The sequence below is a fragment of the Apis mellifera genome, linkage group LG6 (genome assembly GCF_003254395.2).
Source record: "Apis mellifera strain DH4 linkage group LG6, Amel_HAv3.1, whole genome shotgun sequence".
NCBI lineage: Eukaryota > Metazoa > Arthropoda > Insecta > Hymenoptera > Apidae > Apis > Apis mellifera.
Window position 1 is genome coordinate 14,089,910 of NC_037643.1, and position 24,538 is coordinate 14,114,447.

The 24,538-nt window shown below is 38.3% G+C and overlaps 1 long non-coding RNA gene across 1 annotated transcript; it reads left to right on the forward strand.

Annotated features, from left to right (window-relative positions):
• The first annotated feature begins 21,384 nt into the window (after nucleotides 1-21,384).
• Nucleotides 21,385-24,427, forward strand: LOC102656270. Its single transcript, XR_411838.3, has 2 exons — nucleotides 21,385-21,970; nucleotides 22,093-24,427. It is a non-coding gene; the product is annotated as an uncharacterized LOC102656270 (long non-coding RNA).
• The last annotated feature ends 111 nt before the right edge of the window (nucleotides 24,428-24,538 follow it).

Consider the following 24,538-nt stretch of genomic DNA (forward strand, 5'->3'; position numbering starts at 1 on the left):
ATTGATTCTTTTTTAAAGTTTCGAAAATATTATAATTTAGATATTTTTATTTCTAATTCAAAATTAAACGACGGAAACCAAAGTTGAATCGATCGATTAGAATAGAGATAAGTGATAACTCTTTCTTCCAACGAAATAATATATACACACACGCTTCCTCGAATATTTCTTCTTGCTCGGCCCTCGTCAACGCTTGGGACAAATTGCTCGAAAACCCAAAAAAAGGAGAAAATCGAGGGCCCATCACGGTCCCAACGACGCGCAACTTCTCTCTCTGGAGGGATCCGTGGTCCACAAGGTTCACCCGAACCTGTGCCCTCGCCATTAAATCGACGCCCGCTGAGCCTCGTATTTGCATAACCCGACGCCATATTATCCGACCGATCATCGACGTATCGACGTCCACGGTTTCGCGCGCCGCTCTCGTGGGAACATCCTCTTCCAACAACCGATCAACTAATAATAAAAAAAAAATCTATCGCATTACAACATCTCCTTCTCGAAAAACGTTTCGAACTTCGTCGCGAAATTTTTAACCTCGAAAAATCCGTTCGTGCGTGCGTGCGTGCGTGCATTGGTAAGAACTCCGGTGTGTCCACGCGGAGTGTGGGAACGATCGGGGTCGAAAAGAGAAGGAGAAGGAGAAGAAGGGAGAAGGAGGGGGCTCGCGAGAGAGGAGAAAAAGCGCGGCGTGAACCGAAAAGGTAAGAGGAGCGGAGGAAGAGGGAATAAAACGAGCGAGCGACGGCGAGTAGCATTTAATCAGGGCCCGAGGGAAGCTGAGGAGGGGGAGGAGGAGGAGGCGCAAGTGTATACACCGCGGTGTGGGTATATGGGTCCGGTTAGTTTTTGCTTGGGAGGTTGGTTGGAAATTGGCGCCAAATTAGTAAGGAGGACGAGAAGGAGGAGGAGGAGGAGGCTGCCTTGGGCTGCGTGACGCGAGACATTAAAAGTAACCTCTGCTCTCTCTCTGCTACACCCCCTCCGCGAGATCTCTTCTCCTCTCCTTTCTATATCATCTCCTTTCGGGTTTCGTGTGCCTCGTTTCACATCGCCGCCACCTCCACGGCTTAGAACCTTCCTCTTTCTCTCTCTCCTTCCCTTATTGGCCCCGGTAATCACGGCCACTCGAGAAGAAGAAGAGGAGGGAAAAAAGGAAGGACAAGGAGGAAATCGCACTTGAGCGTTTCTTTCTTTCTCTTCTTCTTTCTTTCCTTTCTTTCTCGAGGGACGGAGAGGTGATAGAGGAGGCGGTCGAAAAAGGGTATCACGCCAACGGGTCCCCGTCGAACCGGGCCCGCCACCATAGCGCACGAAAGCGAGTAGTCTCTCACGGGACCTCTCCTTTTTCTCGCCGTGAGAACCGGAACTGGAGCGCTCCTCTTTCGAGTTTTAATCGAGTTCGAGTGCACTTTTGAATTTTGGGAAAATTCGAAAAGAAAGGAAGGAAGGAATCGATAAGGAATCGAATTCGAAAGCAGCTGCGAGGTTGCATGCACGGCCCGAGACGGAGATTACATGGATGGGTTCCACAGACAAACGTTTAAATCGCTAAACGTCGAATTAGACGCCGGCCCGGTAAAAAAATAATAGCCGTGGATAGGCGGAGGAGGAGGAGGAGAGAGATCGGGGACTGGAACCGCTGTTTCGCTTAACCTTTCGTTCATGGCAGCTGCGATTTCGTTGCGAGGGGGGGGAGGACGATGCGACGATGCTACTATCCCCCGTCTCGAGGATTAATTCGGGACCCAGATCCCGTAATCAAATCCTATCGTTGGGAGGGGAGGAAGGGGGGCGCGTGTCCGCGGCTCTCCGTTTTTCTCCGTTCGAGGCTCGCGTTTTCTGGACACGGTCGTTAAGACCGTGGAAATTTGGGCCTCTCGGTTTTTTGCCCGGTATCGTGAGCCCGGCTGGCGTGCAACGAGTTTAGGGTTTAGGGTTTGGGGCAGCGAGTTTGAAAAATTTCTTCTCATATTGGGAATCGAATAGATGGATATAGAGATATAGGAGGGTTTTTAAACTTTCAAGAATTTCTACGACTTAAAGATATTTCGATTTTTTCTTTATTTCAATGTTCGATCGAAAATTTTGGAAATTTCTTGACGATGTAAAATCGAATTTCTTTCTTTTTTGCAGTACAATGATGAAACGGAATTTTGAAAATTTCTTGACGACGTAAAATTCGAATTTCGAAAATTTCTAGCTATAGCTCAGTGAGGAGATAAATTGGAATTTCTTGACGACATAAAATCGAATTTCAAAAATTTCCAGCTCAATGATAAGATAAATTTGAATTTCGAAAATTTCTTCCTTTTTTCCAGTACAATGACGAGATGAAACAGAATTTCGAAAATTTCTTGACTACGTAAAATTCGAATTTCGAAAATTTCCAGCTATAGCTCAATGATAAAATAAATTTGAATTTCGAAAATTTCTTGACGACGTAAAATCGAATTTCGAAAATTTCCAGCTCAATGATAAGATAAATTTGAATTTCGAAAATTTCTTCCTTTTTTCCAGTACAATGACGAGATGAAACGAAATTTCGAAAATTTCCAGCTATATCAATGATATATTCGAATTTCGAAAATTTCTTGACGGTGTAAAATCGAATTTCGAAAATTTCTTTCTTTTTTCTAGCAATGACGAGATAAAACTGAATTTCAAAAATTTCTTGACAGTATAAAATCGAATTTCGAAAATTTCCAGCTCAATGATAAGATAAATTTGAATTTCGAAAATTTCTTGACGACATAAAATCGAATTTTGAAAATTTCATTCTTTTTTCCAGCACAATGACGAAATAAAAGGGAATTTCGAAAATTTCTTGACGATATAAAATCGAATTTTGAAAATTTCCAGCTATAACTCAATGATGAGATAAATTCGAATTTCTTGACGACGTAAAATCGAATTTCGAAAATTTCTTGACGATGTAAAATCGAACTTCGAAAATTTCTTCCTTTTCTTTTTTTCAGCATAATGACGAGATAAAACGGAATTTTAAAAATTTCTTGATGATATAAAATCGAATTTCGAAAATTTCCTTTTTTCCAGTTATATAACCCAATGATGAGATAAATTCGAATTTCGAAAATTTTTTGACAACGTAAAATCGAATTTCTTCCTTTTCTCCAGCAGAATAAAGAATCAGGCGAGATAAAAAGGAATTTCAAAAATTTCCTTTTTTTCAATTATAGCTCAATGATGATATAAACTCGAATTTCGAAAATTTCTTCCTTTTCTCCAATGACATAAACTTGAATTTCTTCCTTTTCTCCAGTAACGACATAAACTTGAATCTTTTCCTTTTCTCTAATAATGATATAAACTTGAATTTCTTTCTTTTCATCAGCTCAATGATTCACAAACTTGAATTCCTTCCTTTTCTCCAGCTCAATGATGACCTAATTTGAATTTCGAAAATTTCTTCCTTTTCTCTAGCTCGATGACGAAATAAATTCGAATTTCTTTCTTTTTTCTAGTGACGACATAAATTTGAATTCCTTCCTTTTTCTCCAGCTCAATGACGACATAAACTCGAATTTCGAAAGTTTCTTCCTTTTCTCTAGCTCGATGACGAAATAAATTCGAATTTCTTTCTTTTTTCTAGTGACGACATAAATTTGAATTCCTTCCTTTTTCTCCAGCTCAATGACGACATAAACTCGAATTTCGAAAATTCCTTCCTTTTCTCCAGCTCAATGATTACATAAACTCGAATTCCTTCCTTTCCTCCACCTCAATGACGACATAAAATCGAATTTCGAAAATTTCTTCCTTTTCTCCAGCAGAATGAAAAACCAGACGAGATAAAAGAAAATTTCAAAAATTTCTTGATGACATAAAATCGAATTTCTGAAATTTCCTTTTTTTCAATTATAGTTCAATGATGATAAAAACTCGAATTTCGAAAATTTCTTTCTTCCTTTTCTCCAGTGACGATATAAACTTGAATTCCTTCCTTTTCTCCAGCTCAATGATGATCTAAATTTGAATTTCGAAAATTTCTTCCTTTTCTCCAGCTCAATGATAAGATAAACTCGAATTTCTTCCTTTCCTCCATTGACGACATAAACTTGAACTTCTTCCTTTTCTCCAGCTCAATGACGACATAAACTCGAATTTCGAAAATTTCTTCCTTTTCTCCAGCTCAATGATTACATAAACTCGAATTCCTTCCTTTCCTCCACCTCAATGACGACATAAACTCTTATAATTTTCTCCATTAACTCATAAACTCTAATCTCTTCCTCTTCCCCAACACAATAACGAGACAACCCCGAATTTCGAGAATACAAAACTCCCTCTTTCCAGAAAGCATCGTATTAAAACCAATACACCTTCCATTCCGAACGTAGCTTCCATCCGTTCCACCATCGAGGCGAGGTCGATTAAACGCGTTCTCGCGCGCCATCACCGTCACTCCATCGGACAGTGGACCACACACCGAGGCCGGGTCACTTCGAGTCAGTAACATCAATTAGCATTCGCGAGCGGTCGGCGAGCAATGCAATGGCGGGCGAGGAGGGAAAAGGGGACGCGGCGGAGTGCTCTCGTAAATGGGCGCGGATCTATCCACCGCTGGACAAAGGGGAGGGAGAGGACGCGGGGGCCCATACAGTTGCCACGATGACATATGAGCCATACGGCCCCTCATTGTGTCCCCTTGAATAAAGCTTAAATTGGGCGACCAGCCGTCCAAAGCTACTGTGAATATCGCCGCTGATACGCGCCCGGTTCCCCGATTTATCATCGGCCGAAGAAACCGACCGAGCCCCGTCGTTCCTCGTGAAAATTTTTTAAATCGAGGCCACGCTGTTCTTTCGAAGCTCTCTTTCGATTTTCTTTCTTCTTTACTCCACGTGATTTTTCGAATTTACGATGGATTATGGTTGCGTTGGAAGGAAATGGTTTAAATTATTATTGGTTCTTAGTATTCAGTCGATTAATTGGATTAGAAATATTTTTCGAACATTTTGGAAGAAATCCAATCCTATCCTTTGTATCTTAAGGACTTTGTATCTTAATTTTGTCTCTTCCTCCTTCGATGAATTTTATTACAACTCGTAATTTGTGGGTTGGAAAGCGAGTGTAAGAATAACCTATTTCTCGTGTACGTTAAAATTGAAAGAAGAATCGTTGGATCGATCGGATTTCGAAACGCTCGACCGAATTCGGTGACCTTTGACCCTTCGAGAAAGAGAGGGGAAGGAAAAGAACAGAGGAAGATATGGAGGATGTGCGCGGAATACGAGATGGTGTTTGGTAAATCGCTGCGTCGTTCGTGATATCGTGCTTACGAGAGCGCGGTCGGTAAGATCGGAGGCGTTACGTACTCGGTCGATAACACATCGAGATATATCCGACTAAAAACGAATGACTTTTTTCCCCTTTTAATCCACTTTTTTCCTTTTTCATTTCGCCAGGGAACGAGTTTTATCTCGTATAACAATTTCGTGTACTTTTTCACGGGTAATAAAGCAAGAGTGAAGTCCTCGTGAAAACGATGAAGTGGGTATTAGGATTCTCTCGAATTAACCCTCCTTCGCCAGCTTTCAAACGGCTTGGGAAAAAAAGGAAAAAATTAATTCGGATTTCCATTCTTCCTGATAAACCTTTTAACCCTTAAGTTTATTACCTGAAAATTTTGCGTGGAAACGGGCAGAGAGAGACAAAGTTGATAATGTTTTCTTCTTTACAAAATTTTTGGAACAAATTACTCCTCGTCAAAATTCGATATATTCCATCTTTGAAAAAGTTTTGTAAATAAAAACGTATATTGGTACAGTTATTTGTAGAAAAATTTCCTAGAATTTTGATTGATTGGAGAAAATAGAACGATGAATATTCTGTGTGGTATCTCTGGAACAAGCTTCACTCTGATTAAAAAATATTAATTATTAACAAACTTATACAAGAAAAATATTTCATTCCATTTTTCTACAATTCCATTCTACAATTGCACTTGCTAACTTCGTATAAGATAAATATCCTTCGCATTTACTTGATGAATAACAGATTCATTCTTATAATTTCCAAGCACTTGGATATTTCAACTCGTGCAAATTTTTGAAACTCGTCGAGGAAACAACCTTAACAGTCCTAATAAACTAATAAAAAAACTCGTCTCTGAGAATCGGACGTGACAAAGGGGCGTCGAGATCGGGATCGAAAGAATGGGAATTAGTCGTACGTCCCTCGAGCAACGACCGGTAAAAATTGTTGACCCCTGCGGGGGCAGGGAGGCAGGCGGAGGTAGATATATAAGAAGCAGATGCGTCTGTCATTAATATGAGCCGGCCAAGCTATTAATAACCGGTTAATGAGGCCTCTCCGTCCCTCCTCGTGCGTGTATACACGTGCGTGCGCGACGCGTGTTTGTAACGAGGCGCATTGTTGCGCCGGTGGACGGTCGTCAAAGGGCCTTCGAGAGTTGCTTCGTGATTTATAATCGACGAGGCGTGTCCTCCTCCTCTTATTTCCTTGCCGATCGCGGGAAATTTTCGGGCCCTCCATCGAGGAATAATTTAATTTCATTGGAAAACAGGGATGATTCTTGAAATGTCGAATATTATTTTCGAGTAAGGTATTCGAAAAAATGATGTTGATCTGATTTTAAGCAAGGATAGAAGGATAGAAATAGAGGTTGGAAAGTGAACGTGGTTTTCTTTTGTTTCTTTTTATCGTGGTAGTTTGAGATAAATTGTTTGATGAATACGTTTCTTTCTTTCAACGTGCGACAATTTAAGTTTAGAAGACTTTTGAAGAAAGATTGATCGTAGGGTTAGAGAGTTGGAAAGAGTTCGTCACAGGGACAGTTGTTTGAGAGATATTGTGACCTAACCTCAAAGTAAGCTAAAATGATATTGATCTGATTTTAAGGAAGGATAGAAGGATAGAAATAGGTTGGAAAGTGAACGTGGTTTTTTTTTATCGTGACACTTTGAAATAAATTGTTTATCATTGATTACTATTTAAATAAGGAATATGTTTCTTTTTTCTAATTTAAGTTTAGTTGAAAGATCGATCATAGAATTAGAAAATTGGAAAGAATTCGTCACAGCTGTTTGAGGGATACATATTCAATCGATGTGACCTAACCTCAAAATAAGTTAAAATGATATTGATTTGATTTGATCTTAAGGAAGGATAAAAGGATAAAAATGGATTTGTTGTGAAAAATGAAAAAATTAGTTTACATTTTTCTACCATATTTTGAAATAAATTGTTCGACAATCAAACATTGATTAATATTTAAATAACGAATACGTTTCTTTTTTCATGGCACTTTGAAATAAATTGTTGATCATTGATTATTATTTAAATAAGGAATACGTTTCTTTTTTTCAACTTAAGTTCGAAGAGAAAGAGTTCACAGAGGATAGTTGTTTGAGAAATTCGTATTCGATGTGACTTAACCTCAAAATAAGCTAAAATGATATTGATCTGATTTGAAAACGTTTGATCTAATCTTAAGGAAGGATAGAAGGATAGAAATAGATTTGTTAAAATGAAAATAGTTTATACTTTTCTACCATACTTTGAAATAAATTATTGATCATTGATTATTATTTAAATAAGGAATACGTTTCTTTTTTCTAATGTAAGTTAAAGAGTTGGAAAAAGTTCGTCACAGGGACAGCTGTTTGAGAGATATTGTGACCTAACCTCAAAGTAAACTAAAATGATATTGATCTGATCTTAAGGAAAGATAGAAGGATAGAAATAGGTTTGTTAAAATAGTTTATATTTTTCTACCATACTTTGAAATAAATTGTTGATCATCGATTATTATTTAAATAAGAAATTCTTTTTTCCAAAATGCGACAACATAAGTTTAGTTGGAAGATCGATCACAGGAAGAATTGGTCCCAGCCCCCTGTTTGAAGGAAACAATTGCTGTCTATTCGATGTGACCCAACCTCGAGACAAACAAACTACGTCAAATTGCACGTTGCTGCGAACGAAGGTTACGTTTCAAAACGAAATAAATAAGAAATATGCGCCGTTCAACCATCCGTAAGTCCTTCGACCTGTGTCCTCAGTTACAAACTTCCCTTCCTTTTTTAATCATGTTATAAAACAAAGACATAGAGTTTCGTTCTATTAAACGAAATTCAAAAAAAGATTAACGAAATTTTAATCTTCATTCGATTATTAATTGATTCTTCCAGATCGAAATACTTAATAAAAATACCTGACGAATTTTCGTGAGATTCGAAATGGAGGATAAAGAATAAATCGAATCTCCAAATTAAATATCTAATTTCCACTTCGTCATCGACCTCTACTCATCTCCATACTCGAGAATTTCCTCGAACAAATAATTACACTCCTTCAATCCTCGAGAGAAGAGATCTTCCTGGCAATCGAACGATTCCAATTCCAGGAAAATTCAGCAGGAAAAATGGCACGCGAGGACGGAAATGTTGAACGAAATTCAAGAAAAGATCTAATTTAATTCCAATCAACGAAATTTTAATCTTCATTCGATTATTAATTGAAATACTTAATAAAAATACCTGACGAATTTTCGTGAGATTCGAAATGGAGGATAAAAAATAGATCGAATCTCCAAATTAATTTCCACTTCGTCATCAACCTCTACGCATATACTCAAGAATTTCCTCGAACAAACAATTACACCCCTTCCAGAATCTTCAACCTTCGAGAGAAGAGATCTTCCTGGCAATCGAACGACTCCAATTCCAGGAAGATTCAGCAGGAAAAATGGCACGCGAGGACGGAAATGTTGAACGAAAGGGAGGAAGGAAGGAAGGAAGGAAGGGGGGGTGAGCGGTAATTAAATGAGAACCCCGGCGTACGAGGAACGCCCACGCCATGCATCAACCATGACGTGGATAGGTAATGCTGCCGCGGAGAAGAGATGGAGAAGAGATGGTCCTCGAAGATACAGGCCCCTCCGGTTCCTACACGTTAGTTGGGGTCAGCTATCTCGCGCGACCCATCTCCGCCTATCCAATCACACACGGCAACGGCCGCAACTATGGCACGCAAGCGATAATACACGGTGTCCCAATTATCCCGCGACACGGCAGGCCTCGCCGAGAGAGAGAAACACGCCCCTATCCTCTCGATATACAAGCTTCTATATCCCTCTCTCTCTCTCTCTCTCTTTCCTTTTTCTTTTTGCGAGGCTGAAGTTTCTTCGAAATCTGTCTTTCTCTTTATAAATTCCTCTTCTTTTTTCTCTCGACGAAGATCGACATTGATGCATCGTGAACGTTTTATTCCTCTTATTCCTTTTTCCCATTCGTTTTTATATTTCTTCTTTGAGAGAATATATATATATATATATATATAGGCGAGGGCGACAGAGTTAATGAACGGTTGCGCGTAATGAAAATGTCCGTACGAGGTGACGTTGAACGAGCAGCGTGGAAAGGGTGAAGGGATAATGACGACGTGCGCGGCCGGGCACAAGTGGAGTAAATTGTGGGACACATCGAGGGAAGGCTGAAAGAGAGAGAGAGAGAGAGATGGGAGGTTGCCAGTTTAAGGTTGCTGGAAACAAAGAAGTCGAGACGTTATTGGGGTTATGGTAATTATAGTTATTAGATACCTTATATATATATGTGTGTGTGTATGAGGATATTCTTCTTAGGTGAAGAAATAAATATTTTTGTCAAAGAAGATTCGGAAAAAGTTTGGTTGGAAACGTTGGAGGGGGGGCGAACAGGTGAGAGCGAGGATGCAATTATCGAAAGACAGCGATGGAGGTTAACCACGCCCCTGTCCCCTCGGCCGGCCAATCACGGCTGTCGCTGGTGTCGCGGGGACACTGCTCGGCGACATTCCGACTCGGCGGGGACGAATCGTTCGAATCGCTTTCCACTTTCCCGGCCAATCAACGGAATCCCTCGTCCCACCCGTCTCCGCGATTCCCCTCGAATTTATTCCATTTTACTTTTACCGATTATTCAACTATGGAAAAATTTTCCCCCGAATTCAACTGTTTATTATTCTCGATTGAATCGAACGAGTAAACGAGTATCTTGTGAAATTCGTTTATTTATTTTTACAAACGATATTAAAATATTTATCAAAAAATATATAATCCTTTTCTCCATCGCGAAGAAACGTTTAAATTTTCAGAGAGAGAAAAGGACGCAAGGTTTTTCCTCCTGGCCAACAAAATTCGAGAAGTTTGCCGAGCCCCACCCACGGCGAAGGGCGGCGACCCGGCGAAATCTGTCGCACGCTCGACGACAGGGGAAGAGTGGCGGTTGGTTGACACGCCGTGGGGACAGGGGAGGGGGACGGGAGGAGGAGGAGGCCACCGTTGGCGCGCGACATTGGCGCGCGGGGAGGGCATGCGACACTCGGTCGAGGGAATGGGGTGGGGGGAGTGACACTGTCGCGAGAGGACCGCGGTGACAGCGAATCGGAGAGGGTTGGCGACGAGTTTCTGGAGGACTGTCGCCACGGCGCAGGCGCATGTGACCGCTGGACACGAGGGCGACACATCGATCCGTGCTTCTACGACCTTCTCCTCCTTTCCTTCTCCGTTATCTCTTCCCCTCTGCTTCCAGGCCCCTCCTTCCGTTCCGTTTCGACTCTCGCGTGAATCTCGATGTTAATAAACATGTTCTTTTCTCGTCGAATCTCGAAGCGTCAGAAAAAGAATATAATATTGGAAATAATATTGGATATTAAATTTTGGTTTTTTAGGCGAGCTGTTAAAATTATTCAAGAATAATTTTATTCTTGAATATTAACTATTATATATATATATATTATACTAAAACTTATTTCTTGAAATTAATAATTATCGATCGAAGAGATTTGTCGTTAACGAATGGTGGAAACTTTTCTTCGAAAAGTTGATTAGGGAAACGAAGATATCTGGCTGTGCACGAATGTGGAAAGCTCGCGATATTGGCCCTCGAGCATTGCTTCTTCGTGATCGAAGAAGAGGAAGATCGTAGCGTGAGAACCGGCTCCTTCGCGTGAAATTCCAAACGTGGACAGCGCATGGAAAAACTGGCCAATTGTAAATCTTCTTGTATTTTAAATTTATACAATGGAATAATAAGAAATTGAATTAATGGCGAAATTTTTATCGATAATATGTATATATTTTTTTTTCATCGTTCGTTTGGCCCCGTTTTTCTCAACGATTTCCAGCGATCGAACGCCCATCCAGATCTCCTTTACGCATGTAACCAACGACGCTCGTGTTATACGTGACATGGCTCGCGAGTTCCATGCTGCACGATGCGCGCACAATGTGGAAGAACCGTGTGAGAAGGCGGACGGGTGTGCGGGGACCATTATGGAGATGGATCTTCCTTCGAATAAAGCTCGGAACTCGGGAAGGGGTGGGAAGGGGTGGTTTGAAGTGCCGGCACCGGCAGTGAAGCAGGAAGAGAATGAGGAGGAGGAGGAGGAGGAGGAGGAGGAGGAGGAGGAGGAGGAGGAGGAGGAGGAGGAGGGATAGGTAGCGATGGGACCATCGACTCTTTCTCTCTTGTACAATTTTATTGTTCAAAAAAAGATCATAGATCGGAATTTATTTTGAAAATGTCCAATATTTTAAATTGGAAAAGTGATCCTCGATTGAGAAAAATATATTTGGCAAGTAGAATAATATATTGACACGCGATCTTTTCTACGAAATCAATTCTCGAATTGGAAAAAATGTATGATGATTAAAAAAAAATATTATATTCAAGTAGAATAATAAAAACAATTAAATGTATATATATATATCGACACGTGAATATAAAATAATATCTTTTCTACGAAACCAATTCTTGTTGATCTCAAATTGGAAAAAACATATGATGATCGTCGATTGAAAAAAATATTATATTCAGCAAGTAGAATAATAAAAACAATTAAATATATATATTTATACGCGAATATAAAAGAATAATGTCTTTTCTACGAAACCTATCTCGAATTGGAAAAAACGTATGATGATTAAAAAAAAATATTATATTCAAGTAGAATAATAAAAACAATTAAATATATATATATATATTGACACGCGATCTTTTCTACGAAACCAATTCTCATTGATTCTCGAATTGGAAAAATCGTATGATGATTAAAAAAAAATATTATATTCTGGAATAATATAATACTTATATAATATAATATAAATATTATATTCAAGTAGAATAATAAAAACAATTAAATGTATGTATCTATATGCGAATATAAAAGAATAATATCTTTTCTACGAAACCTATCTCGAATTGGAAAAAACGTATGATGATTAAAAAGAAATATTATACTCAACAAGTAGAATAATAAAATTAAATGTATATATCGACACGTGAATATAAAATATCTTTTCTACAAAACCAATTCTCGTTGATCTCGAATTGGAAAAATTGTACAATGATCCTCGATTAAGAAAAATATTATATATTCAGCAAGTAGAATAATAAAAACAATTAAATGTATATATCGAATATAAAATAATATCTTTTCTACGAAACCAATTCTCGTTGATCTCAAATTGGAAAAATTGTACAATGATCCTCGATTAAGAAAAATATTATATTCAAGTAGAATAATAAAAATAATTAAATGTATATATCGAATATAAAATAATATCTTTTCTACGAAATCAATTTTCGTTGATTCTCGAATTGGAAAAAACGTATGATGATTAAAAAAAAATATTATATTCAGCAAGTAGAATAATAAAAACACAATTAAATGTATATATATATCGATATAAAAGAGAATATAAAAGAGTAATATCTTTTCTTCGATTGAAAGATTTATCTCATTGATCTCGAATTGGAAAAATCGTATGATGATCCTCGATTAAGAAAAATATTATATATTCAGCAAGTAAAATAATAAAAACAATTAAATATATATATATATATATATATATATATATATATATCGACATGCGAATATAAAATAATATTTTTTCTACGAAACCAATTCTCGTTGATCTCAAATTGGAAAAATTGTACAATGATCCTCGATTAAGAAAAATATTATATATTCAGCAAATAGAATAATAAAAACAATAAAATATATATATATCGACATACGAATATAAAATAATATCTTTTCTCGAATTGGAAAAAACGTATGATGATTAAAAAAAAATATTATATTCAAGTAGAATAATAAAATTAAATGTATATATCAACACGCGAATATAAAATAATATCTTTTCTTCGATTGAAAGATTTACGATACGAAATCAATTCTCAAATTGGAAAAATTTGATGATCCTCGATTAAAAAAAAAATTATATTCAGCAAGTAGAATAATAAAAACAATTAAATATATATATATATTGACAATATAAAAGAGAAATATCTTCTCTTCGAAGTCATATTTTAAATAAGGAAGCAAAAATTTTTGATCTCGAAAAATTGGAACCGAGACTCGATTGTGGTTCGAGGCCATCGCTAGCGGCGGAAAACGCGAAACGAAGAAGGAGAGCCGACAGGGTGGAGGCGGGTAGTTGGTGGTAATATATCACCCTCTTGTCGTCCGTGAGACGCGAGTAAGCCTGTCGGCCAGTACCCACCTTCTTCTGCTCCTCGCCTCCTTCTCCTCCTCCTCCTCCTCCTTCTCCTCCTCCTTCCTCTCCACCTCCACGACCGAGAGAGGTGCAAGAGGGAATCGATATCTAGGTACATTCGTGGCCAACTCTCAGCCGGACAAGTAGCATCTCCGACTGTTGGCCGGTGTGTAAATAGCTGGCTTCTATCTGGCGCCAATCGATGAATCCTACTTGGATCTCTTGGGATCGATATCGTTATTATCGCCTATGTTAATCCGCTTCCCGTTCCTTGAAACGATTCGTGCGATTCGGATCTGTTTCGATGTTTGCACTACGATCGTTTCGTCGATCGATTTACACGGGTAGAGATGATGGGTGATTGTAGGATGTTTGTAATTTTTCGTTGAGATTGGATAAAGGGAAATTGAGATCGATCTCGGCGAATGATTTTAATTTTCTTGTTCGTGAAATTATGATGGTTTGTGACCGATCTTCGATTTCAATAAAATTTTTGTGAGTCGAAGCGATAATTTTCGATTTTCTTTTTCGATTTATGGCCAATGTTCGACTGTGACAAAATCTTTGCGAATCGAAGCGATGATTTTAATTTTCTTCTTCGTCAAATTCTGCCGATTTATGACCGATTTTTTATAACAAAATCTTTGTGAATCGAAGCGATAATTTTAATTTACTTTGAAAAAAAAAATTTTCTTTTTCATCAAATTCTGCCGATTCTTCGCCAAATATTCGATTGCAACAAAATCTTTGCGAGTCGAAGGGATAATTTTAATTTTTCGTTAAATTCTGCCGATTTATGGCTGATCGTCGATTCTCTCCAATGAAATCTTTGCGAATCTCGTCAAATTCTACCGATTGATGGTCGATCTTCAACTCCAACAAAATCTTTGCGAATCGAAGCGATGATTTTAATTTTCTTTTTCGTCAAATTCTGCCGATTTATGGCCGATCTTCGATTCTAACAAAATTTTTGTTAATCGAAGGGATAATTTTAATTTTCTTTTTCATTAAATTCTGCCGATTGATGGCCGATCTTCGATTCCAACAAAATCTTTGCGAATCTCGTCAAATTCTGCCGATTGAGAACCGATCTTCGATTTCCTCCAACAAATTCTTTGCGAATCGAAGCGATAATTTTAATTTACTTTAAAAAAGAAAATGTTCTTTTTCGTCAAATTCTGCCGATTGATGACCGATCTTCGATTCTAACAAAATTTTTGTTAATCGAAGGGATAATTTTAATTTTCTTTTTCATTTTCTATCTCATTCTGCCGATTGATGGCAGAATTTCGATCTTCGACTCCAACAAAATTTTTGTGAATCGAAACGATAATTTTAATTTATTTTGAAAAAGAAAATTTTCTTTTTTGTCAAATTCTGCCGATTTATGGCCAATCTTCGATTCTCTCCAATGAAATCTTTGCGAATCTCGTCAAATTCTGCCAATTGATGACCAATCTTCTTTCTTCAACAAAATTTTTGCAAGTCGAAGCGATAATTTTAATTTTTCATCAAATTTTTCATCAAATTCTGACGATTTACAGTCACTATTCGACTCCACCAAGATCTTTACGAATCGAAGCAATAATTCTAATTTTCTTTTTTAAATCTATAACATCCCTTCGTTTTTCTATACATTTCTCCACGACTACCACAATACACGAATCCTCATTGCATCCTTTCGATCGAAAACTAAAAATTCCTCATTCTTCCTCTTTCTCTCGAAGAAAAACTTGGAAATTGTCGCTTCGATTCGACCAACGATATCCACTTACCCCTCTTCCCAATCTTCAAAATCTACAAACTTCAAGATTCGTCTCGATCTCAAAGAACCAAAAGAAGAGGTCCCAAAACATGTCGACCCATTCGTCAAACCGATCCTTTCCCGATGATTTCATCCCCGACCATCGAGAGAACCGATCACGTCTACGTGGCCAACGAGAGAGGAAGAGAAGAAGAGGAGAGTTGCGAGCACACAGCGAGCAAGCCGAAGGGGTCGAAGCCGATTGCAAAACCCCCACCCCTTGTCGATACCGCTGCAAGCTTTTCCTTGCTTCTCGGGCGCATCGTAGCGTGACCTTTGCTACCGATTCCACACCATTGACATCCGGTTGTCGGGTGCAGACGCAACCCCGTTCTCCAAACTTCGATCGCTTTAAGCGGCCTCGGGCGGACCGAGCCGATCGATCTGCCCCCCTCTCCTCCTCCTCCTCCTCCTCCTCCAGCGAATCCTCTTCTCGCCGATCCATGATCCATTTAAGTGATTCTCCAATCGCTCGTCCTGCACGTTTTCTTCGTAGGTGTAAACGTTTCGAACGGGTTTGAGGATTTTTTTTCGAGGGAAGAAGGATTGGAGAGAAAGAGAGAGAGAGTGAATTGAATTGGAAATTTGGAGAATTTTTTTGAATTTCCAATTCTGTTTTGGAGATTTTGGAAAACGAAAGTTGGAGGGAAGAAGAATTGGAGAGAGGGAGAGAGAGAGAGTGAATTGAATTGGAAATTTAGAGAATTTTTTTAAATTTCCAATTCTGTTTTGGAGATTTTGGAAAACGAAAGTTGGAAGGAAGAAGAATTGGAGAGAGAGAGAGAGAGAGAGAGAGAGAGAGAGAGAGAGAGAGAGAGAGGGAGAGAGAGTGAATTGAATTGGAAATTTAGAGAATTTTTTTGAATTTCCAATTCTGTTTTGAGAAGATTTTTCACGAAAGTATATGGAGATTTTGGAAAATGAAAGTTGGAGAGAAGAAGAATTGGAGAGAGGGAGAGAGAGAGAGAGAGAGAGAGTGAATTGAATTGGAAATTTACAGAAATTTTTGGCTTCCAATTCTGTTTTGGAGATTTTAGAAAACGAAAGTTGGAAGGAAAAAGAATTGGAGAAAGAGAGAGAGAGAATTGGATCAGAGAAATTTAGAGAATTTTTTATCCAATTCTATTTTGGGAAGATTTTTCACGAAAATATACGGAAATTTTAAAAAATGAAAGTTAGAGGGAAGAAGAATTGGAGAGAGGGAGAGAGAGAATTGAATCAGGGAAATTTAGAGAATTTTTTTTCCTTCCAATTCTATTTTGGGAAGATTTTTGACGAAAGTACATGGAGATTTTGGAAAACGAAAGAAGAATTGGAGAGAGAGAAAGAGAGTGAATTGAATCAGGGAAATTTAGAGAATTTTTTTGCCTTCCAATTCTGTTTTGGAAAGATTTTTGACGAAAGTGTACGGAGATTTTGGAAAAGTTAAAAAGAAGATTTTCATATGTGAATTTGAGGATCGTGTAAAAGTTTCATGATTCGTGATATTTTCTTGGCGTTTGATGAAAAATCTCATACAGCAATCATTAAGCCATTCCATTGAGAAGCAAGGAAGCCATTCTGTTTAACTTTTCGACGAGTTATTTCAATATTCTGTTTTGAGAAGATTTTTGACAAAAATATACGGAGATTTTGGAAAACGAAAGTTGGAGAGAAGAAGAATTGGAGAGAGAGAGAATTTTTTTGCCTTCCAATTCTGTTTTGGGAAGATTTTGGAAAATGTAAGTTGGAAGTTTGAAGATTTTGAATTGTGAATTTGAGGATCGTGGAAAAGTTTCGTGATTCGTGATATTTTTTTTAATTTTCTTTTTTCTCCTCTCTCTTTTCGTGAATAACGGAATGATAGAAAATAAAAACTGGGCGTTTTAAGAAGGCTTGATGAAAAATCTCAGTCTCTACAGTCGTACAGCAATCATTGGAAGCCATTCTGTTTAACAGGACTTTTCGACGAGTTATTTCAATATGGAGGATGCATGGAATGAACCGTGTTTCAAGCAGACATTTGAATAGCGCGCGACGAGTAAAGTGTTTCATACTTTTGATGCTTTTCTGATTTAGACGCATCAGTGAGATAGTTTCTACTAGATATCGCGCGTTATATGAAATCCATGTCGTACATTATTTATATACAATTGCAAAAAGAAAGAGAAATAAAAGTTTACTCAATTGTTGCATAAAAGATTAATCGCTCGATTATTGTTTCGAATCAGACAATCTATTTATAATTTTATTTCTTTTTTAAAAAGAAAATCAAATAAATTTTCCAGAAGATTGTGCGAAAGATTCGATCGAATTAAATAAATAATTTCGAGAATTAAGAGAAGCCAAATAAATTTTCCAAAGGATCATGCGAAAGATTCGATCGATCACAGAATTAAATAAATAATTTCGAGCCAAATAAATTTTCTAGAGGATCATAAAAAGGATCATATAAAAAATTCGATCGATTACAGCTTCTCCTAGAATTAAATAATTTCGAGAAAAAATAAAATTAAAATCTAAAGTTCTATTACTATTATACAATTTCTTTTTTAAAAGAAGCCAAATAAATTTCTAGGGAATTATACGAAAAATTCAATTACTTCTCTTAAAATTAAATAATTTCGAGAAAAAGTAAAAATAAAGTCTCAAATTCTGTTATTATTATACAATTTCTCTTTTAAGAGAAGCCAAATAAATTTTCCAAAGGATCATACGAAAGATTCGATCAATCACAGAATTAAATAAATAATTTCGAGAAAAAGTAAAAGTAAAATTTAAAATTCTATTACTATTATACAATTTTAAGAGAAGCCAAATAAATTTTCAATCAGAGGATTGTACGAAAGAAAACTTGAAACAAGTTTCAATGAAAAATAAGATCAAACGTCAACGTGTTCGATTTTCAAAGGAAAGAAATCTCAATGTAAACCCATTAAAATACTCTTTCCCCTTCCCAGTCTCCTTCCTCGCCCATATATATTTCCAAGGGAAATATAATCGACACTCCACCCAAGTTTTCCATCTATATATACATATATATATATATATACATAAGATCCTAGACCGGGATTGAAAATTTTTCGCCGAACGATAAAAAATTATGAAAATCCATGGGCGCACAGCTGGAGCCCCGAGACGAGGCGAGTTTTCCGCGGCTTGGCCCCCGCCAACGAGAACAGATTAAGCTTTAGCGGGGGAGATTTATGGGCGGGCGTGTAACGAGCAACTTTTTCATGGGATGCGCGTCAGACTTTGACCCGCGGGGGTGGGATTAGCATAAGAACCGGCAGCTGCGGGCCGCGATGAGCTTGGTGAAAACGCAACCCGTTCCGGGGACAGGTGATGCTACGGTAACCTTGTTACCGAAACGAAAATCGAATTTCATACCCTTCCCTTCCGCCAAATTTTAATACCTTAATTCGGATATTTTCCCAGCAAAATCTCTTCCAAAGAATTGAAAAAGTATCCTTTCGTGGCAGCATGAAATGGAGTAGAGACAGAACAGACTAGGGTTCCCTAGATTTCCTAAAACACCAACCGATCTCACCTCTCTCTCCATCTCTGCCCAAATCTGAAGCGAATATTTTTCCAGCAAAAGAATTGAAAAAGTGTCCTTTCGTGGCAGGATGAAATGGAGTAGATAGAACAGACTAGGGTTCCCTAGAACACCAATCGATCTCACCTTTCTAGATCTGTGCCGAAATCTGAGGCGAATATTTTTCCAGCAAAATCTCTTCCAAAGAATTGAAAAAGTGTCCTTTCGCAGGCATTCCTTGGCAGGATGAAATGGAGTAGAGACAGAACAGACTAGGGTTCCCTAGGTTCCCTAGAATACCAATCTCATCTCTCTCGATCTCTGCCGAAATCTGAGGCGAATATTTTTCCAACAAAATTTCTTCCAAAGAATTGAAAAAATATTTTTTCGTGGCAGAATGAAATAGAATAGAGACAGAACAGACTAGGGTTCCCTAGGTTCCCTAGAACACCAACCGATCTCATCTCTCTCGATCTCTGCCCAAATCTGAGGCGAATATTTTTCCAGCAAAAGAATTGAAAAAGTGTCCTTTTGTGGCAGGATGAAATAGAATAGAGATAGAACAGACTAGGGTTCCCTAGATTCCCTAGAACACCAACCGATCTCATCTCTCTCGATCTCTGCCCAAATCTGAGGCGAATATTTTTCCAGCAAAAGAATTGAAAAAGTGTCCTTTTGTGGCAGGATGAAATAGAATAGAGATAGAACAGACTAGGATACCTAGATTCCCTAAAACAACCGATTTCACCTCTCTTGATCTCTGTTTAAATCTGAGGCGAATATTTTTCCAGCAAAATTTCTTCCAAAGAATTGAAAAAATATTTTTTCGTGGCAGAATGAAATAGAATAGAGATAGAACAGACTAGGTTCTCTAAAACAACCGATCTGACTTCTCTCAATCTCTGCCGAAATCTGAGGCGAATATTTTTCCAGCAAAATCTCTTCCAAAGAATTGAAAAAGTATCCTTTCGTGCCAGAATAAAATGAAGAAGAGATAAAACAGACTAGGGTTCCCTAGGTTCCCTAGAACATCAAATTCGGCAGAGATCTCACCTCTCTCGATCTCTGTCCAAATCTGAGGCGAATATTTTTCCAGCAAAATCTCTTCCAAAGAATTAAAAAAGTGTCCTTTCATGACAAGATGAATGAAGAAGAAATAGAACAGGGTTCCCTAGAACACCAACCGATCTCACCTCTCTCCATCTCTGCCGAAATCTGAAGCGAATATTTTTCCAACAAAATTTCTTCCAAAGAATTGAAAAAGTATTTTTTCGTGGCAGAATGAAATGGAATAGAGACAGAACAGACTAGGGTTCCCTAGGTTCTCTAGAACACCAACCGATCTCATCTCTCTCGATCTCTGCCCAAATCTGAGCCGAATATTTTTCCAGCAAAAGAATTGAAAAAGTATCCTTTCGTGACAGGATGAAATGGAATAGAGATAAAACAGACTAGGGTTCCCTAGAACACCAACCGATCTCATCTCTCTCGATCTCTGCCCAAACCCAAAAATCATCACCTACGATCACTTCGTGGCTATGTATTTGATCCAGATATGATCCAGATATGATGGAATTAAACCTAGCACTGCGGGAAAAATCGACGACGAGAAGGAAAAGAGAAAGAGATAGAAGGAAAAGCGTTTCGGGTCGATGCTCCGTTCCGCTGCGTATGGGATATTTAATTGAATACTGGATGCACGGTAGCACGGTGCGCGGACGTATAATAGGCGCGTTTACCGGGCCCTTTACTGGCGCCAATTATCCTAGGACGCGATGCAGCGGCCGTCACGTCCCGATAAATGGACGCGTAAGCCTGGTCGCGATCCAGGCGATGAGAGGCGGCGCGCATGAGAGAGCGGCGATCGGCGATCGTGCAATCGGCACGAAACAACAACTCGGATGCACGGCTCGCATCCGCTCGATGATTGCCAGCTCTCGAGAACCCGCGTCCCGCCCTCTGACAGGGAGGGAGAGACCCCCCTCTCCACCTCCTCCTTGCGACGATCTTTCCTTCGATCGAAACGACAACAATTCGAATTACAATCGAATGCGAAGTTTTTGCATATATCACAAGTATTGTATATATCCTTCTCGTCTCCAAATATAATACGAAATATATTTGGACGGGTCTCTCCGCGAAAAATAATCAAAAGAAGGCTGGCTAAACTAAACGCAGAGCCGTCCAGAACGTTGGAAGGGTCGGGGGAGTGGGAGCAAGTAGCAGGAAACGGGAGCGGGAATAAAGTGGAGTAGACCGGAATAGAGTACAAGGTGTATGCCTAGAAGGTATAGAGAGAGAGAATGGTAGCCAATGGCGTTGGCTCGGCGTCGTTGCTGCTACAGTATTGAACGTCTCCTACGTGGCCTCCACCAGATCCTCTCTCTCCCTTCCCCTCTCCCCCAGCCTCTCCAGCTCCGTTTCCTCCTGGTCCACCTCCCTCCTCCTCCTCCTCGACATTCTCTCATCCTCCACCTCTTGTCGCTGCACAACGTCACACACACACACACACAGAAGGGAAGAGAAGAGAAGAGAAGAGAAGAGAGAATCGGTTCCTCTCTTTCTGCCGGTCACGCCGCCGGCCTTCCGTCTCCTTCCTTTCCCTCCGAAGCCTTCTCGTGACCCGACGACGTCCCCACGCCGTGGTCCCAGGGTGGAGACACCCTCCCTCCCCTCCTCCGTCTCCCCTCCTCCTCCTCCTCCTCCTCTCTGTCCAGAAGAGGAGAGGAGAGGAGAGTGCCGTGAGAGATCCGTGGCCTCGGCCGGCCTCTCTCTCTATCCTCTCTCATTAATATCCAGGAGACACCGCGGGCCGGACCCCGACGGAGGAGGAGGGTTAACTCTGATTGGCTCCGAGGCGACATCTCGACGGCTACGCGGAACAGACCGGCGTACACTTTCGAAGAATCGGGCGGCGGAATTGGACGGACGTTTTCCAAAGGGGAGAGAGAGAGAGAGAGACTCTTCTCGTCCTCCTCCTCCTCCAGGAGGAGAGAGGAGAGACAGGAGAGATCGCGAGGAGGTGGACGACGCGGTGGCCGGGGGCGGGATTATTGATTTTTTGGGTGGACAGGTGGAATGGCTCGGTTTTTCGGAATATCGGGTGGGGGTTGGACAAAGGGTAAGTTTATTCTAAATTTATTAATTCGTCGTATCCTTCAAGATTTCGATCGATACTTTCGGATCACTTTTTTTAATGCTCCTGAAGAAACGTATCTTATTCGTAACGTTATTTTTTTCAAGATGTTTAAAAATGAATTTCGAAGCTCAATAAGAAGATCGTATAACACTGAGCAAAAGGAGAGAAAGAGAATCTGGGAAGCAACGTTCGATGAAATTTGGTGGATGGATGGCGCGTTCTCCAAGCTTCCGGATCCACGGCGAAAAGGAGAAACGAAGCAAAGACTGGTTGGACTTAGCTTCGAGCTAAATGGCATATGGCAGGGATAAGGAGAAGGCCGTCTGCCTTCGGATTACGGCAATTATCGAATCACGATCCGACTGAGAAAAAAATTCAGTTCCCAACCTGTCTCAAGAATAATTTGAAAAAGACGCGTAGAAGATGTTTGCGGTTTCTTCGAAGTCGATATCGAAGAGAATATTCGAATATTCGTTTTGAAATATTGTGGGAAAGTAAATGGAGAATTTTACGCGAATCGGATATATATTTATTCTATACGAAAAAATTATTCGTAGTATTAATTGTAATTTTTACAATTTTTAATTTCAGTAAGATCGAAACGAACATCGTTTTCCAATTTCATCGTCGTTTCACGGAGGTATAACAATTTCACGAAAAATTGTTACGATTTTTTTTAAGGCCACGTACGATCAAAACTAATATCGAGTTTCTAAAAAAAAAAGTACGAATAAAAAAAAATTCTTTTTTCCGGGTATCTATGTTTTTTTCAAAATTTAAACGCAACAGGAACGAATTGTCACGAATTAGTATTATATTCAATTTCGAACGTCGAGTTTTTTTTTTATTATTTATTATTTCATCGATTGAAACGTAAATTTAATCGTTTCCACGAGATTTTTATTCTTTTAAATATAACGGATAAATATTTTTGACGATCCATCTTTTTTATTATAAAAATTTTTAATTCGTCTTGGAATCGAAGGGAAACGATTTCATCATCGTTCGTCGATAACCACGGCTCGTTTCGTTTCCGTTCCAATAAGACACGTGCTTCCGGTCGACCGCCAATAATAGGATGCTGTGCACAAACTTTTCACTACGGCTATTTTATTTAAACTCCGGTGCACGCTTCGACGGAATGCAATTCCACGTTCCGCAAACCCGGCTCTCGATGCATTAACCCGAGTAATTCAAACGTTACTGCTCGCTACGAAAGTTTTTAGCGGTGGAATCCTCTGGATAATTCACATTACTGGAACGGATTATTCCCATCTACCCTTTTCGCTATGAGAACGTAACCTGTGAGAATGATAGTGGTTTTGGGGGGGAAAAAAAAAAAGAAAAAGAAAAAAACGAAGGAATCTTGCGAATAAAATCGATTTTCCCGTCGTTTCGCGAATAAAGGAATCGAAATGGAAATTGGTTGTTTTGAGGTTAAGTAATTGCACAGGAAAGGTAAATACGTATCGATAAAGGAATATTTAACCAAGAGATTCATCTCTCGTTTGATTTGCGTATTATCTGTTATTATAAAAATATATATAATTATAATAAATTTGCTTGTTTTTTTCTCCTTTCATTCTTTTTTTCCTTTTTTTTTTTTTATAAAATATAAATGCTGCATACAAATCTTGGTTTGGATCATGCGAAAAGAAACATATATCGTACATAAAATTTATATTGCAATTTCGATGATGTTTTTGATATTGGTCGAATGTTGTTAGTATCGTAAAGCTTTATCTAAAAATAATATCTTTAAAAAATATATCGATCATGCAAGTATATATATATATCTTTTTCTTTTTCTCGTATTGGAACTAATATCGATCTATACTTAAAAACGAATGGCAAAAAAATTAATTTATTTCTAAATACAGATTAAACTCTTATTCAATATCATATTTCGCGATATAAAAGTGTCGATTTATTTGTATAAATTATCAGTAAAAATTATCGATATTAAAAAATATATTCCATTGTCGTTGCAACATTTTTGAGCAATGTAAAAATTGGAAATGTGGCACAATAGTCAGTAACATGAATTACATACGTTTCTTAAGTTTAATCTATCTCTATAGAAGATATTATAGAAAATATAGATTTCAAAAAAGCAATTTATCTACCCGCAATCTGAATTGTAAGGATTCTATTTAATTTGCAATATATATATATATAATATCAAAAGCGTTCATGATAATTATATCTATAGCCATTAATAAAATATAATAGTATATTGCGTAAATAAAAATTATCCTGTTTCATATAACACGATATAAAATTGTTCTTAAACAATAACAATTAATAACTTGAAAACTTGTTCTTCCCTTCTAACAATATTCAACGTTAGATTAGAGATTAAACATTGTTTCTTAACAGCTAGAATATTTATAATACTCTTAATAATAACGATGTAACAATTGTATCGTGTATATGTAAGATAGAAATATTGGATAAATTTTACAAAAATACAATTCAGCATTTTGTACACATTTGCATGTATATATATATATATATATATATATATATACGATTAAACATATTATTTAC